Here is a 17,577-nt window from a genome sequence, read left to right as displayed (position 1 = left end):
ACAGACTCATGATTCAATGAATTTCGACCGGGGAGCACCCTCCAAAAAATCACCCGTAGCTCGAAAACTTTTCCCAACCAAAATTGAACGAAGCATACCGTAGCGACAAGGAGAGTCTTGTGCTCGAGATGGTGTAAAAATTTTTGCACTTTGAGCGAGATTTGATGGTGTAATTACGAGTTAAAAACAGGCAAAGTTTTGAAAATCTGCGTGCCGACCCGCTCTTAAAATACATTGAGCTCTATGGGAGGAAAACCCTCCCAAGTGTGGAACAAAAATTCATAACTCAAGAACGGTATTCTCAAACGGTCTGAAACTTACAAGTTTGAGAAAGGGGACATTTCTCTACCATTTAAAATTTAAATGAAGTCTGTAGGTGAAAGTATAAGGAAGTTATGGTGAAATGTTCGGCAGAAAATTGAAAAAGAAAAAAAATAATTTCAATGGGTTCCTATGGGAGCGTACCCACCCTCCGAACAAATGCTTATAGCTCGGAAAGTTTTCCCCACATCACTTAACCGTATATACCGTTGCGACAAGGAGAGTCTGGGGATCGATATGGTATAAAAAAAATTCAGATTAAGTGAGAATTGAGCATGTTATGACGAGTTAAAAACAGGAAAAAAATTTTAGAAACCGCACTCTGAGCTGCTCCAAAAATACATTGAACCCTATGGGAGCCGAAACCGTCCCTAGTGCCGAACAAAAATTCATAACTCAAAAACCGTATTTTCAATAATGTTCAAATTTAGAGGTCCTAGAAAGGACAAGTTTCTCTACCATTTAAAATTTAAATGAAGTTTCTAGGTGAAAGTATGAGGAAGTTATGGCGATTTGTTCGGCTGAAAAGTGAAAAAACGGCTTTTTGCCACTGAAACTACAGTGGATGACATCACCCCCACTCTAAGAGCCTCCCATTGAAATGAATGGAGGGATTTTGAAGGAGGAAAAGAAAGGGAAGGATGAGTGCAAAAATTCCGAAAACGGAAGTGATGGGAGCCGGTACGCCCGGGTCCGACCGTCTGAAATCCCGTGTCCGTAGCTTGAAAAATGACCGAGTTAGAGCACTTTGAAAATTAATTCCATAGAAATGACTGGGGAAAAACAGAGCGAAAAACGAGTGTAGCGGACGAACGAGTGCGGGTATCGGAAAGCTGTATACAAGCCCACATCGTCGCTATAGGACGCACGATTTCCAGGTGGAACGGAGTCGATAGCTCGAAAGCTGTGGGACTAGTTAAGCGGACAAGGAAACGCGGAATAATAAAAATAATAATAAAAATAATAATAATATGACTTACGGATAACAATATATTGCGCCGCTGCTTAAAGCAGCAGGCGCAACATAACTAGAGGTCTGCATTTCCAGGAGGAAACGCGAGATGTTGCGCCGCCTAAAGCCCCGCCCCCCGATCCGCGTCTTTCCCGCTTAAAGCGAGGTCCTCGATACGGTAAACCCGCGTGGGTCACTAGGTGACGCTTATGGTGAAGGAGTTTACTGCTAAGCTGTTGGTAGTGGGATGTTAAGAGAGCACTCTCCCACAGCAGTTTACATTGGACTCTATGGAGCTCTGTAGGCCGTGAATGGAAAACGGGGTCAAAGGTCATGAAGCGGGCGGGGTATCGGCCCATAATTTCACGTGGTGGGACCGTGGACCCTCGGGTCTGCCCGTTTGAGTTCTGGTGTCTCTAGCTCGAAAACTGACCGTGTGACAGCACTTTGAAAGTTTGACAAAAGTTTATGGACATTTTTCCATTCATTCCTATGGGAGAAAACACGAAACTTCAAATGCTTACTGTGCAAAAACTATGTAACTTTTCCAAAACCTGTATACAAGCCCGCATCCCACAGGGAAGCTGTACGAAACAAACTTTGAACGGAGTCGATATCTCGAAAACTGTGGGCGGAGTTAACCGGACAAGAATGAACGATCCTCAGAATGAAGGGCAGCAAACGTAACACTAGAGGTCTGCATTTCCAGGAGGAAACGCGAGATGTTGCGCCGCCTAAACCCCCGTCCCCCGATCCGCGTCTTTCCCGCTTAAAGCGAGGTCCTCGATACGGTAAACCCGCGTGGGTCACTAGGCGACGCTTATGGTGAAGGAGTTTACTGCTAAGCTGTCGGTAGTGGGATGTTAAGAGAGCACTCTCCCACAGCAGTTTACATTGGACTCTATGGAGCTCTGTAGGCCGTGAATGGAAAACGGGGTCAAAGGTCATGAAGCGGGTGGGCTATCGGCCCATAATTTTACGTGGAGGGACCGTGGACCCTCGGGTCTGCCCGTTTGAGTTCTGGTGTCTCTAGCTCGAAAACTGAGCGTGTGACAGCAGTTTTAAAGTTTGGCAAAAGTTTATGGACATTTTTCCATTCTTTCCTATGGGAGTAAAGATGAAATTCAAATGCTTCCTGTGCGAAAACTATGCAACTTTTCCAAAAGCTGTATACAAGCCCGCATCCCACAGGGCAGCTCTACGAAACAAACTTTGAACGGAGTCGATATCTCGAAATCTGTGGGCGGAGTTAAACGGACAAGAATGAACGATCCTCAGAATTAAGGGCAGCAAACGTAACACTAGAGGTCTGCATTTCCAGGAGGAAACGCGAGATGTTGCGCCGCCTAAACCCCTGCCCCCCGATCCGCGTCTTTCCCGCTTAAAGCGAGGTCCTCGACACGGTAAACCCGCGTGGGTCACTAGGCGACGCTTATGGTGAAGGAGTTTACTGCTAAGCTGTTGGTAGTGGGATGTTAAGAGAGCACTGTCCCACAGCAGTTTACATTGGACTATGTGGAGCTGTGTAGGCCGTGAATGGAAAACGGGGTCAAAGGTCATGAAGCGGGTGGGCTATCGGCCCATAATTTCACGTGGTGGGACCTTGGACTCTCGGGTCTGCCCGTTTGAGTTCTGGTGTCTCTAGCTCGAAAACTGAGCGTGTGACAGCAGTTTGAAAGTTTGACAAAAGTTTATGGACATTTTTCCATTCATTCCTATGGGAGAAAAGATGAAACTTCAAATGCTTACTGTGCGAAAACTATGCAAATTTTCCAAAAGCTGTATACAAGCCCGCATCCCACAGGGAAGCTCTACGAATGAAACTTTGAACGGAGTCGATATCTCGAAAACTGTGGGCGGAGTTAACCGGACAAGAATGAACGATCCTCAGAATGAAGGGCAGCAAACGTAACACTAGAGGTCTGCATTTCCAGGAGGAAACGCGAGATGTTGCGCCGCCTAAAACCCTGCCCCCCGATCCGCGTCTTTCCCGCTTAAAGCGAGGTCCTCGATACGGTAAACCCGCGTGGGTCACTAGGCGACGCTTATGGTGAAGGAGTTTACTGCTAAGCTGTCGGTAGTGGGATGTTAAGAGAGCACTGTCCCACAGCAGTTTACATTGGACTCTATGGAGCTGTGTAGGCCGTGAATGGAAAACGGGGTCAAAGGTCATGAAGCGGGTGGGCTATCGGCCTATAGTTTCACGTGGTGGGACCGTGGACTCTCGGGTCTGCCCGTTTGAGTTCTGGTGTCTCTAGCTCGAAAACTGACCGTGTGACAGCAGTTTGAAAGTTTGACAAAAGTTTATGGACATTTTTCCATTCATTCCTATGGGAGTAAAGATGAAACTTCAAATGCTTACTGTGCGAAAACTATGTAACTTTTCCAAAAGCTGTATACAAGCCCGCATCCCACAGGGCAGCTCTACGAATGAAACTTTGAACAGAGTCGATATCTCGAAAACTGTGGGCGGAGTTAACCGGACAAGAATGAACGATCCTCAGAATGAAGGGCAGCAAACGTAACACTAGAGGTCTGCATTTCCAGGAGGAAACGCGAGATGTTGCGCCGCCTAAACCCCCGCCCCCCGATTCGCGTCTTTCCCGCTTAAAGCGAGGTCCTCGATACGGTAAACCCGCGTGGGTCACTAGGCGACGCTTATGGTGAAGGAGTTTACTGCTAAGCCGTTGGTAGTGGGATGTTAAGAGAGCACTCTCCCACAGCAGTTTACATTGGACTCTATGGAGCTCTGTAGGCCGTGAATGGAAAACGGGGTCAAAGGTCATGAAGCGGGTGGGCTATCGGCCCATAATTTTACGTGGTGGGACCGTGGACCCTCGGGTCTGCCCGTTTGAGTTCTGGTGTCTCTAGCTCGAAAACTGACCGTGTGACAGCAGTTTGAAAGTTTGACAAAAGTTTATGGACATATTTCCATTCATTCCTATGGGACAAAAGATGAAACTTCAAATGCTTACTGTGCTAAAACTATGCAACTTTTCCAAAAGCTGTATACAAGCCCGCATCCCACAGGGAAGCTCTACGAATGAAACTTTGAACGGAGTCGATATCTCGAAAACTGTGGGCGGAGTTAACCGGACAAGAACGAACGATCCTCAGAATGAAGGGCAGCAAACGTAACACTAGAGGTCTGCATTTCCAGGAGGAAACGCGAGATGTTGCGCCGCCTAAACCCCCGCCCCCCGATCCGCGTCTTTCCCGCTTAAAGCGAGGTGCTCGATACGGTAAACCCGCGTGGGTCACTAGGCGACGCTTATGGTGACGGAGTTTACTGCTAAGCTGTCGGTAGTGGGATGTTAAGAGAGCACTCTCCCACAGCAGTTTACATTGGACTCTATGGAGCTGTGTAGGCCGTGAATGGAAAACGGGGTCAAAGGTCATGAAGCGGGTGGGCTATCGGCCCATAATTTCACGTGGTGGGACCGTGGACTCTCGGGTCTGCCCGTTTGAATTCTGGTGTCTCTAGCTCGAAAACTGACCGTGTGACAGCAGTTTGAATGTTTGACAAAAGTTTATGGACATTTTTCCATTCATTCCTATGGGAGAAAAGATGAAACTTAAAATGGTTACTGTGCGAAAACTATGTAACATTTCCAAAAGCTGTATACAAGCCCGCATCCCACAGGGAAGCTCTACGAATGAAACTTTGAACGGAGTCGATATCTCGAAAACTGTGGGCGGAGTTAACCGGACAAGAATGAACGATCCTCAGAATGAAGGACAGCAAACGTAACACTAGAGGTCTGCATTTCCAGGAGGAAACGCGAGATGTTGCGCCGCCTAAACCCCCGTCCCCCGATCCGCGTCTTTCCCGCTTAAAGCGAGGTCCTCGATACGGTAAACCCGCGTGGGTCACTAGGCGACGCTTATGGTGAAGGAGTTTACTGCTAAGCTGTCGGTAGTGGGAAGTAAAGAGAGCACTCTCCCACAGCAGTTTACATTGGACTCTATGGAGCTGTGTAGACCGTGAATGGAAAACAGGGTCAAAGGTCATGAAGCGGGTGGGCTATCGGCCCATAATTTCACGTGGTGGGACCGTGGACTCTCGGGTCTGCCCGTTTGAATTCTGGTGTCTCTAGCTCGAAAACTGACCGTGTGACAGCAGTTTGAATGTTTGACAAAAGTTTATGGACATTTTTCCATTCATTCCTATGGGAGAAAAGATGAAACTTCAAAGGCTTACTGTGCGAAAACTATGTAACTTTTCCAAAAGCTGTATACAAGCCCGCATCCCACAGGGAAGCTCTACGAAACAAACTTTGAACGGAGTCGATATCTGGAAAACTGTGGGCGGAGTTAACCGGACAAGAATGAACGATCCTCAGAATGAAGGGCAGCAAACGTAACACTAGAGGTCTGCATTTCCAGGAGGAAACGCGAGATGTTGCGCCGCCGAAACCCCCGTCCCCCAATCCGCGTCTTAAAATGTTGAAAAGACAGGCAGTATATTGTGAATGAGGTCTTTTTTAAAAATTCCACCTTAAGAAACCCTGGATAATTAAGACGCCCCCCTTAAAAATGACCTTTAAAGTGTTACAGGCTGCCTGTGAATTTCTGTGGCCCTCACAGCCCTCCCCGTCAGTCTCTGCCTCTGCCCCTCCCCCTCCCCCCTCTGTCTCTCTCACACGCACGCTCACAGAATACAACTGACAGACTCATGATTCAATGAATTTCGACCGGGGAGCACCCTCCAAAAAATCACCCGTAGCTCGAAAACTTTTCCCAACCAAAATTGAACGAAGCATACCGTAGCGACAAGGAGAGTCTTGTGCTGGAGATGGTGTAAAAATTTTTGCACTTTGAGCGAGATTTGATGGTGTAATTACGAGTTAAAAACAGGCAAAGTTTTGAAAATATGCGTGCCGACCCGCTCTTAAAATACATTGAGCTCTATGGGAGGAAAACCCTCCCAAGTGTCAAACAAAAATTCATAACTCAAGAACGGTATTCTCAAACGGTCTGAAACTTACAAGTTTGAGAAAGGGGAAATTTCTCTACCATTTAAAATTCAAATGAAGTCTGTAGGTGAAAGTATAAGGAAGTTATGGTGAAATGTTCGGCAGAAAATTGAAAAAGAAAAAAAATAATTTCAATGGGTTCCTATGGGAGCGTACCCACCCTCCGAACAAATGCTTATAGCTCGGAAAGTTTTCCTCACATCACTTAACCGTATATACCGTTGCGACAAGGAGAGTCTGGGGATCGATATGGTATAAAAAATTTGCAGATTAAGTGAGAATTGAGCATGTTATGACGAGTTAAAAACAGGAGAAAATTTTTGAAACCGCACTCTGAGCTGCTCCAAAAATACATTGAACCCTATGGGAGCCGAAACCGTCCCTAGTGCCGAACAAAAATTCATAACTCAAAAACCGTATTTTCAATAATGTTCAAATTTAGAGGTCTTAGAAAGGACAAGTTTCTCTACCATTTAAAATTTAAATTAAGTTTCTAGGTGAAACTATAAGGAAGTTATGGCGATTTGTTCGGCTGAAAAGTGAAAAAACGGCTTTTTGCCACTGAAACTACAGTGGATGACATCACCCCCACTCTAAGAGCCTCCCATTGAAATGAATGGAGGGATTTTGAAGGAGGAAAAGAAAGGGAAGGATGAGTGCAAAAATTCAGAAAACGGAAGTGATGGGAGCCGGTACGCCCGGGTCCGACCGTCTGAAATCCCGTGTCCGTAGCTTGAAAAATGACCGAGTTAGAGCACTTTGAAAATTAATTCCATAGAAATGACTGGGGAAAAACAGAGCGAAAAACGAGTGTAGCGGACGAACGAGTGCGGGTATCGGAAAGCTGTATACAAGCCCACATCGTCGCTATAGGACGCACGATTTCCAGGTGGAACGGAGTCGATAGCTCAAAAGCTGCGGGACTAGTTAAGCGGACAAGGAAACGCGGAATAATAAAAATAATAATAAAAATAATAATAATATGACTTATGGATAACAATATATCGCGCCGCTGCTTACAGCAGCAGGCGCAACATAATAATAATATGACTTACGGATAACAATATATTGCGCCGCTGCTTAAAGCAGCAGGCGCAACATAACTAGAGGTCTGCATTTCCAGGAGGAAGCGCGAGATGTTGCGCCGCCTAAAGCCCCGCCCCCCGATCCGCGTCTTTCCCGCTTAAAGCGAGGTCCTCGATACGGTAAACCCGCGTGGGTCACTAGGCGACACTTATGGTGAAGGAGTTTACTGCTAAGCTGTTGGTAGTGGGATGTTAAGAGAGCACTCTCCCACAGCAGTTTACATTGGACTCTATGGAGCTCTGTAGGCCGTGAATGGAAAACGGGGTCAAAGGTCATGAAGCGGGCGGGGTATCGGCCCATAATTTCACGTGGTGGGACCGTGGACCCTCGGGTCTGCCCGTTTGAGTTCTGGTGTCTCTAGATCGAAAACTGACCGTGTGACAGCACTTTGAAAGTTTGACAAAAGTTTATGGACATTTTTCCATTTATTCCTATGGGAGAAAACACGAAACTTCAAATGCTTACTGTGCAAAAACTATGTAACTTTTCCAAAACCTGTATACAAGCCCGCATCCCACAGGGAAGCTGTACGAAACAAACTTTGAACGGAGTCGATATCTCGAAAACTGTGGGCGGAGTTAACCGGACAAGAATGAACGATCCTCAGAATGAAGGGCAGCAAACGTAACACTAGAGGTCTGCATTTCCAGGAGGAAACGCGAGATGTTGCGCCGCCTAAATCCCCGTCCCCCGATCCGCGTCTTTCCCGCTTAAAGCGAGGTCCTCGATACGGTAAACCCGCGTGGGTCACTAGGCGACGCTTATGGTGAAGGAGTTTACTGCTAAGCTGTCGGTAGTGGGATGTTAAGAGAGCACTCTCCCACAGCAGTTTACATTGGACTCTATGGAGCTCTGTAGGCCGTGAATGGAAAACGGGGTCAAAGGTCATGAAGCGGGTGGGCTATCGGCCCATAATTTTACGTGGAGGGACCGTGGACCCTCGGGTCTGCCCGTTTGAGTTCTGGTGTCTCTAGCTCGAAAACTGACCGTGTGACAGCACTTTGAAAGTGTGACAAAAGTTTATGGACATTTTTCCATTCATTCCTATGGGAGAAAAGTTGAAACTTCAAATGCTTACTGTGCTAAAACTATGTAACTTTTCCAAAAGCTGTATACAAGCCCGCATCCCACAGGGAAGCTGTACGAAACAAACTTTGAACGGAGTCGATATCTCGAAAACTGTGGGCGGAGTTAACCGGACAAGAATGAACGATCCTCAGAATGAAGGGCAGCAAACGTAACACTAGAGGTCTGCATTTCCAGGAGGAAACGCGAGATGTTGCGCCGCCTAAACCCCTGCCCCCCGATCCGCGTCTTAAAATGTTGAAGACAGCCAGTATATTGTGAATGAGGTATTATTTAAAAATTCCACCTTAAGAAACCCTGGATAATTAAGACGTCCCCCTTAAAAATGACCTTTAAAGTGTTACAGACTGCCTGTGTATTTCTGTGGCCCTCACAGCCCTCCCCGTCAGTGTCTGCCTCTGCCCCTCCCCCTCCCCCCTCTGTCTCTCTCACACGCACGCTCACAGAATACAACTGACAGACTCATGATTCAATGAATTTCGACCGGTGGGGCACCCTCCAAAAAACCTCAAATATCTCCAAAACTTTTCCAGGTCCAAAAATGAACGAAGCATACCGTAGCGACAAGGAGAGTCTGGTGCTCGAGATGGTGTAAAAATTTTTGCACTTTGAGCGAGATTTGATGGTGTAATTACGAGTTAAAAACAGGCAAAGTTTTGAAAATCTGCGTGCCGACCCGCTCTTAAAATACATTGAGCTCTATGGGAGGAAAACCCTCCCAAGTGTCAAACAAAAATTCATAACTCAAGAACGGTATTATCAAACGGTCTGAAACTTACAAGTTTGAGAAAGGGGACATTTCTCTACCATTTAAAATTTAAATGAAGTCTGTAGGTGAAAGTATAAGGAAGTTATGGTGAAATGTTCGGCAGAAAATTGAAAAAGAAAAAAAATAATTTCAATGGGTTCCTATGGGAGCGTACCCACCCTCCGAACAAATGCTTATAGCTCGGAAAGTTTTCCCCACATCACTTAACCGTATATACCGTTGCGACAAGGAGAGTCTGGGGATCGATATGGTATAAAAAATTTGCAGATTAAGTGAGAATTGAGCATGTTATGACGAGTTAAAAACAGGAGAAAATTTTAGAAACCGCACTCTGAGCTGCTCCAAAAATACATTGAACCCTATGGGAGCCGAAACCGTCCCTAGTGCCGAACAAAAATTCATAACTCAAAAACCGTATTTTCAATAATGTTCAAATTTAGAGGTCTTAGAAAGGACAAGTTTCTCTACCATTTAAAATTTAAATGAAGTTTCTAGGTGAAACTATAAGGAAGTTATGGCGATTTGTTCGGCTGAAAAGTGAAAAAACGGCTTTTTGCCACTGAAACTACAGTGGATGACATCACCCCCACTCTAAAAGCCTCCCATTGAAATGAATGGAGGGATTTTGAAGGAGGAAAAGAAAGGGAAGGATGAGTGCAAAAATTCCGAAAACGGAAGTGATGGGAGCCGGTACGCCCGGGTCCGACCGTCTGAAATCCCGTGTCCGTAGCTTGAAAAATGACAGAGTTAGAGCACTTTGAAAATTAATTCCATAGAAATGACTGGGGAAAAACGGAGCGAAAAACGAGTGTAGCGGACGAACGAGTGCGGGTATCGGAAAGCTGTATACAAGCCCACATCGTCGCTATAGGATGCACGATTTCCAGGTGGAACGGAGTCGATAGCTCGAAAGCTGCGGGACTAGTTAGGCGGACAAGGAAATCCGGAATAATAAGAATAATAAAAAAAAAAATAATAATATGACTTTCGGATAACAATATATTGCGCGCTGCTGCTTAAAGCAGCAGGCGCAACATAATAATAATATGACTTAAGAAGAACAATATATTGCGCGCTGCTGCTTAAAGCAGCAGGCGCAACATAATAATAATAATATGACTTAAGAAGAACAATATATTGCGCGCTGCTGCTTAAAGCAGCAGGCGCAACATAATAAAAATAATAATAATATGACTTAAGAAGAACAATATATTGCGCGCTGCTGCTTAAAGCAGCAGGCGCAACATTACTAGAGGTCTGCATTTCCAGGAGGAAACGCGAGATGTTGCGCCGCCTAAACCCCCGTCCCCCGATCCGCGTCTTTCCCGCTTAAAGGGAGGTCCTCGATACGGTAAACCCGCGTGGGTCACTAGGCGACGCTTATGGTGAAGGAGTTTCCTGCTAAGCTGTTGGAAGTGGGATGTTAAGAGAGCACTCTCCCACAGCAGTTTACTTTGGACTCTATGGAGCTCTGTAGGCCGTGAATGGAAAACGGGGTCAAAGGTCATGAAGCGGGTGGGCTATCGGCCCATAATTTCACGTGGCGGGACCGTGGACTCTCGGGTCTGCCCGTTTGAATTCTGGTGTGTCTAGCTCGAAAACTGACCGTGTGACAGCAGTTTGAAAGTTTGACAAAAGTTTATGGACATTTTTCCATTCATTCCTATGGGAGAAAACACGAAACTTCAAATGCTTACTGTGCGAAAACTATGCAACTTTTCCAAAAGCTGTATACAAGCCCGCATCCCACAGGGAAGCTCTATGAATGAAACTTTGAACGGAGTCGATATCTCGAAAACTGTGGGCGGAGTTAACCGGACAAGAATGAACGATCCTCAGAATGAAGGGCAGCAAACGTAACACTAGAGGTCTGCATTTCCAGGAGGAAACGCGAGATGTTGCGCCGCCGAAACCCCCGTCCCCCGATCCGTGTCTTTCCCGCTTAAAGCGAGGTCCTCGATACGGTAAACCCGCGTGGGTCACTAGGCGACGCTTATGGTGAAGGAGTTTACTGCTAAGCTGTTGGTAGTGGGATGTTAAGAGAGCACTCTCCCACAGCAGTTTACATTGGACTCTATGGAGCTCTGTAGGCTGTGAATGGAAAACGGGGTCAAAGGTCATGAAGCGGGCGGGGTATCGGCCTATAATTTCACGTGGCGGGACCGTGGACTCTCGGGTCTGCCCGTTTGAATTCTGGTGTCTGTAGCTCGAAAACTGAGCGTGACAGCAGTTTGAAAGTTTGACAAAAGTTTATGGACATTTTTCCATTCATTCCTATGAGAGTAAAGATGAAACTTCAAATGCTTACTGTGCAAAAACTATGTAACTTTTCCAAAAGCTGTATACAAGCCCACATCCCACAGGGAAGCTCTACGAATGAAACTTTGAACGGAGTCGATATCTCGAAAACTGTGGGCGGAGTTAACCGGACAAGAATGAACGATCCTCAGAATGAAGGGCAGCAAACGTAACACTAGAGGTCTGCATTTCCAGGAGGAAACGCGAGATGTTGCGCCGCCTAAACCCCTGCCCCCCGATCCGCGTCTTTCCCGCTTAAAGCGAGGTCCTCGACACGGTAAACCCGCTTGGGTCACTAGGCGACGCTTATGGTGAAGGAGTTTACTGCTAAGCTGTTGGTAGAGGGATGTTAAGAGAGCACTCTCCCACAGCAGTTTACATTGGACTCTATGGAGCTCTGTAGGCCGTGAATGGAAAACGGGGTCAAAGGTCATGAAGCGGGTGGGCTATCGGCCCATAGTTTCACGTGGTGGGACCGTGGACCCTCGGGTCTGCCCGTTTGAGTTCTGGTGTCTCTAGCTCGAAAACTGACCGTGTGACAGCAGTTTGAAAGTTTGACAAAAGTTTATGGACATCTTTCCATTCATTCCTATGGGAGTAAAGATGAAACTTCAAAGGCTTCCTGTGCAAAAACTATGCAACTTTTCCAAAAGCTGTATACAAGCCCGCATCCCACAGGGCAGCTCTACGAAACAAACTTTGAACGGAGTCAATATCTCGAAAACTGTGGGCGGAGTTAACCGGACAAGAATGAACGATCCTCAGAATGAAGGGCAGCAAACGTAACACTAGAGGTCTGCATTTCCAGGAGGAAACGCGAGATGTTGCGCCGCCTAAACCCCCGCCCCCCGATCCGCGTCTTTCCCGCTTAAAGCGAGGTCCTCGATACGGTAAACCCGCGTGGGTCACTAGGCGACGCTTATGGTGAAGGAGTTTACTGCTAAGCTGTCGGTAGTGGGATGTTAAGAGAGCACTCTCCCACAGCAGTTTACATTGGACTCTATGGAGCTCTGTAGGCCGTGAATGGAAAACGGGGTCAAAGGTCATGAAGCGGGCGGGTTATCGGCCCATAATTTTACGTGGTGGGACCGTGGACCCTCGGTTCTGCCCGTTTGAGTTCTGGTGTCTCTAGCTCGAAAACTGACCGTGTGACAGCAGTTTGAAAGTTTGACAAAAGTTTATGGACATTTTTCCATTCATTCCTATGGGAGAAAAGATGAAACTTCAAAGGCTTACTGTGCAAAAACTATGCAACTTTTCCAAAAGCTGTATACAAGCCCGCATCCCACAGGGAAGCTGTACGAAACAAACTTTGAACGGAGTCGATATCTCGAAAACTGTGGGCGGAGTTAACCGGACAAGAACGAACGATCCTCAGAATGAAGGGCAGCAAACGTAACACTAGAGGTCTGCATGTCCAGGAGGAAACGCGAGATGTTGCGCCGCCTAAACCCCTGCCCCCCGATCCGCGTCTTTCCCGCTTAAAGCGAGGTCCTCGATACGGTAAACCCGCGTGGGTCACTAGGCGACGCTTATGGTGAAGGAGTTTACTGCTAAGCTGTTGGTAGTGGGATGTTAAGAGAGCAGTCACCCACAGCAGTTTACATTGGACTCTATGGAGCTGTGTAGGCCGTGAATGGAAAACGGGGTCAAAGGTCATGAAGCGGGTGGGCTATCGGCCCATAGTTTCACGTGCTGGGACCGTGGACCCTCGGGTCTGCCCGTTTGAGTTCTGGTGTCTCTAGCTCGAAAACTGACCGTGTGACAGCAGTTTTAAAGTTTGACAAAAGTTTATGGAAATTTTTCCATTCATTCCTATGGGACAAAAGGTGAAACTTCAAACGCTTACTGTGCGAAAACTATGTAACTTTTCCAAAAGCTGTATACAAGCCCGCATCCCACAGGGAAGCTCTACGAATGAAACTTTGAACGGAGTCGATATCTCGAAAACTGTGGGCGGAGTTAACCGGACAAGAATGAACGATCCTCAGAATGAAGGGCAGCAAACGTAACACTAGAGGTCTGCATTTCCAGGAGGAAACGCGAGATGTTGCGCCGCCTAAACCCCCGTCCCCCGATCAGCAGTTTGAAAGTTTGACAAAAGTTTATGGACATTTTTCCATTCATTCCTATGGGAGAAAACACGAAACTTCAAATGCTTACTGTGCGAAAACTATGCAACTTTTCCAAAAGCTGTATACAAGCCCGCATCCCACAGGGAAGCTCTACGAATGAAACTTTGAACGGAGTCGATATCTCGAAAACTGTGGGCGGAGTTAACCGGACAAGAATGAACGATCCTCAGAATGAAGGGCAGCAAACGTAACACGAGATGTTGCGCCGCCTAAACCCCCGCCCCCCGATCCGCGTCTTTCCCGCTTAAAGCGAGGTCCTCGATACGGTAAACCCGCGTGGGTCACTAGGCGACGCTTATGGTGAAGGAGTTTACTGCTAAGCTGTCGGTAGTGGGATGTTAAGGGAGCACTGTCCCACAGCAGTTTACATTGGACTCTATGGAGCTCTGTAGGCCGTGAAAGGAAAACGGGGTCAAAGGTCATGAAGCGGGTGGGCTATCGGCCCATAAATTCACGTGGTGGGACCGTGGACTCTCGGGTCTGCCCGTTTGAATTCTGGTGTCTCTAGCTCGAAAACTGACCGTGTGACAGCAGTTTTAAAGTTTGACAAAAGTTTATGGACATTTTTCCATTCATTCCTATGGGAGAAAAGATGAAACTTCAAATGCTTACTGTGCGAAAACTATGTAACTTTTCCAAAAGCTGTATACAAGCCCGCATCCCACAGGGCAGCTCTACGAGACAAACTTTGAACGGAGTCTATATCTCGAAAACTGTGGGCGGAGTTAACCGGACAAGAATGAACGATCCTCAGAATGAAGGGCAGCAAACGTAACACTAGAGGTCTGCATTTCCAGGAGGAAACGCGAGATGTTGCGCCGCCTAAACCCCGCCCCCCGATCCGCGTCTTTCCCGCTTAAAGCGAGGTCCTCGATACGGTAAACCCGCGTGGGTCACTAGGCGACGCTTATGGTGAAGGAGTTTACTGCTAAGCCGTTGGTAGTGGGATGTTAAGAGAGCACTCTCCCACAGCAGTTTACATTGGACTCTATGGAGCTCTGTAGGCCGTGAATGGAAAACGGGGTCAAAGGTCATGAAGCGGGTGGGCTATCGGCCCATAATTTTACGTGGTGGGACCGTGGACCCTCGGGTCTGCCCGTTTGAGTTCTGGTGTCTCTAGCTCGAAAACTGACCGTGTGACAGCAGTTTGAATGTTTGACAAAAGTTTATGGACATTTTTCCATTCATTCCTATGGGAGAAAACACGAAACTTCAAATGCTTACTGTGCGAAAACTATGCAACTTTTCCAAAAGCTGTATACAAGCCCGCATCCCACAGGGAAGCTCTACGAAACAAACTTTGAACGGAGTCGATATCTCGAAAACTGTGGGCGGAGTTAACCGGACAAGAATGAACGATCCTCAGAATGAAGGGCAGCAAACGTAACACTAGAGGTCTGCATTTCCAGGAGGAAACGCGAGATGTTGCGCCGCCTAAACCCCCGCCCCCCGATCCGCGTCTTTACCGCTTAAAGCGAGGTCCTCGATACGGTAAACCCGCGTGGGTCACTAGGCGACGCTTATGGTGAAGGAGTTTACTGCTAAGCTGTTGGTAGTGGGATGTTAAGAGAGCACTGTCCCACAGCAGTTCACATTGGACTCTATGGAGTTGTGTAGGCCGTGAATGAAAACCGGGTCAAAGGTCATGAAGCGGGTGGGCTATCGGCCTATAATTTTACGTGGTGGGACCTTGGACCCTCGGGTCTGCCCGTTTGAGTTCTGGTGTCTCTAGCTCGAAAACTGAGCGTGTGACAGCAGTTTGAAAGTTTGACAAAAGTTTATGGACATTTTTCCATTCATTCCTATAGGAGTAAAGATGAAAGTTCAAAGGCTTCCTGTGCAAAAACTATGTAACTTTTCCAAAAGCTGTATACAAGCCCGCATCCCACAGGGCAGCTCTACGAAACAAACTTTGAACGGAGTCGATATCTCGAAAACTGTGGGCGGAGTTAACCAGACAAGAATGAACGATCCTCAGAATGAAGGGCAGCAAACGTAACACCAGGAGGAAACGCGAGATGTTGCGCCGCCTAAACCCCTGCCCCCCGATCCGCGTCTTTCCCGCTTAAAGCGAGGTCCTCGACACGGTAAACCCGCGTGGGTCACTAGGCGACGCTTATGGTGAAGGAGTTTACTGCTAAGCTGTTGGTAGTGGGATGTTAAGAGAGCACTGTCCCACAGCAGTTTACATTGGACTATGTGGAGCTGTGTAGGCCGTGAATGGAAAACGGGGTCAAAGGTCATGAAGCGGGTGGGCTATCGGCCCATAATTTCACGTGGTGGGACCTTGGACTCTCGGGTCTGCCCGTTTGAGTTCTGGTGTCTCTAGCTCGAAAACTGAGCGTGTGACAGCAGTTTGAAAGTTTGACAAAAGTTTATGGACATTTTTCCATTCATTCCTATGGGAGAAAAGATGAAACTTCAAATGCTTACTGTGCTAAAACTATGCAACTTTTCCAAAACCTGTATACAAGCCCGCATCCCACAGGGAAGCTCTACGAATGAAACTTTGAACGGAGTCGATATCTCGAAAACTGTGGGCGGAGTTAACCGGACAAGAATGAACGATCCTCAGAATGAAGGGCAGCAAACGTAACACCAGGAGGAAACGCGAGATGTTGCGCCGCCTAAACCCCTGCCCCCCGATCCGCGTCTTTCCCGCTTAAAGCGAGGTCCTCGATACGGTAAACCCGCGTGGGTCACTAGGCGACGCTTATGGTGAAGGAGTTTACTGCTAAGCTGTCGGTAGTGGGATGTTAAGAGAGCACTCTCCCACAGCAGTTTACATTGGACTCTATGGAGCTCTGTAGGCCGTGAATGGAAAACGGGGTCAAAGGTCATGAAGCGGGCGGGGTATCGGCCTATAATTTCACGTGGTGGGACCTTGGACTCTCGGGTCTGCCCGTTTGAATTCTGGTGTCTCTAGCTCGAAAACTGAGCGTGTGACAGCAGTTTGAAAGTTTGACAAAAGTTTATGGACATATTTCCATTCATTCCTATGGGACAAAAGATGAAACTTCAAATGCTTACTGTGCTAAAACTATGCAACTTTTCCAAAAGCTGTATACAAGCCCGCATCCCACAGGGAAGCTCTACGAATGAAACTTTGAACGGAGTCGATATCTCGAAAACTGTGGGCGGAGTTAACCGGACAAGAACGAACGATCCTCAGAATGAAGGGCAGCAAACGTAACACTAGAGGTCTGCATTTCCAGGAGGAAACGCGAGATGTTGCGCCGCCTAAACCCCTGCCCCCCGATCCGCGTGTTTCCCGCTTAAAGCGAGGTCCTCGATACGGTAAACCCGCGTGGGTCACTAGGCGACGCTTATGGTGAAGGAGTTTACTGCTAAGCTGTCGGTAGTGGGATGTTAAGAGAGCACTCTCCCACAGCAGTTTACATTGGACTCTATGGAGCTCTGTAGGCCGTGAATGGAAAACGGGGTCAAAGGTCATGAAGCGGGCGGGGTATCGGCCTATAATTTCACGTGGTGGGACCGTGGACTCTCGGGTCTGCCCGTTTGAGTTCTGGTGTCTCTAGCTCGAAAACTGACCGTGTGACAGCAGTTTGAAAGTTTGACAAAAGTTTATGGACATTTTTCCATTCATTCCTATGGGAGTTAAGATGAAACTTCAAATGCTTACTGTGCGAAAACTATGTAACTTTTCCAAAAGCTGTATACAAGCCCGCATCCCACAGGGAAGCTCTACGAAACAAACTTTGAACGGAGTCGATATCTCGAAAATTGTGGGCGGAGTTAACCGGACAAAAACGAACGATCCTCAGAATGAAGGGCAGCAAACGTAACACTAGAGGTCTGCATTTCCAGGAGGAAACGCGAGATGTTGCGCCGCCTAAACCCCTGCCCCCCGATCCGCGTCTTTCTCGCTTAAAGCGAGATCCTCGATACGGTAAACCCGCGTGGGTCACTAGGCGACGCTTCTGGTGAAGGAGT

This window comes from Hoplias malabaricus, chromosome 3 (assembly GCF_029633855.1).
Source record: "Hoplias malabaricus isolate fHopMal1 chromosome 3, fHopMal1.hap1, whole genome shotgun sequence".
Lineage (NCBI taxonomy): Eukaryota > Metazoa > Chordata > Actinopteri > Characiformes > Erythrinidae > Hoplias > Hoplias malabaricus.
This window is presented reverse-complemented; position numbering follows the sequence as displayed.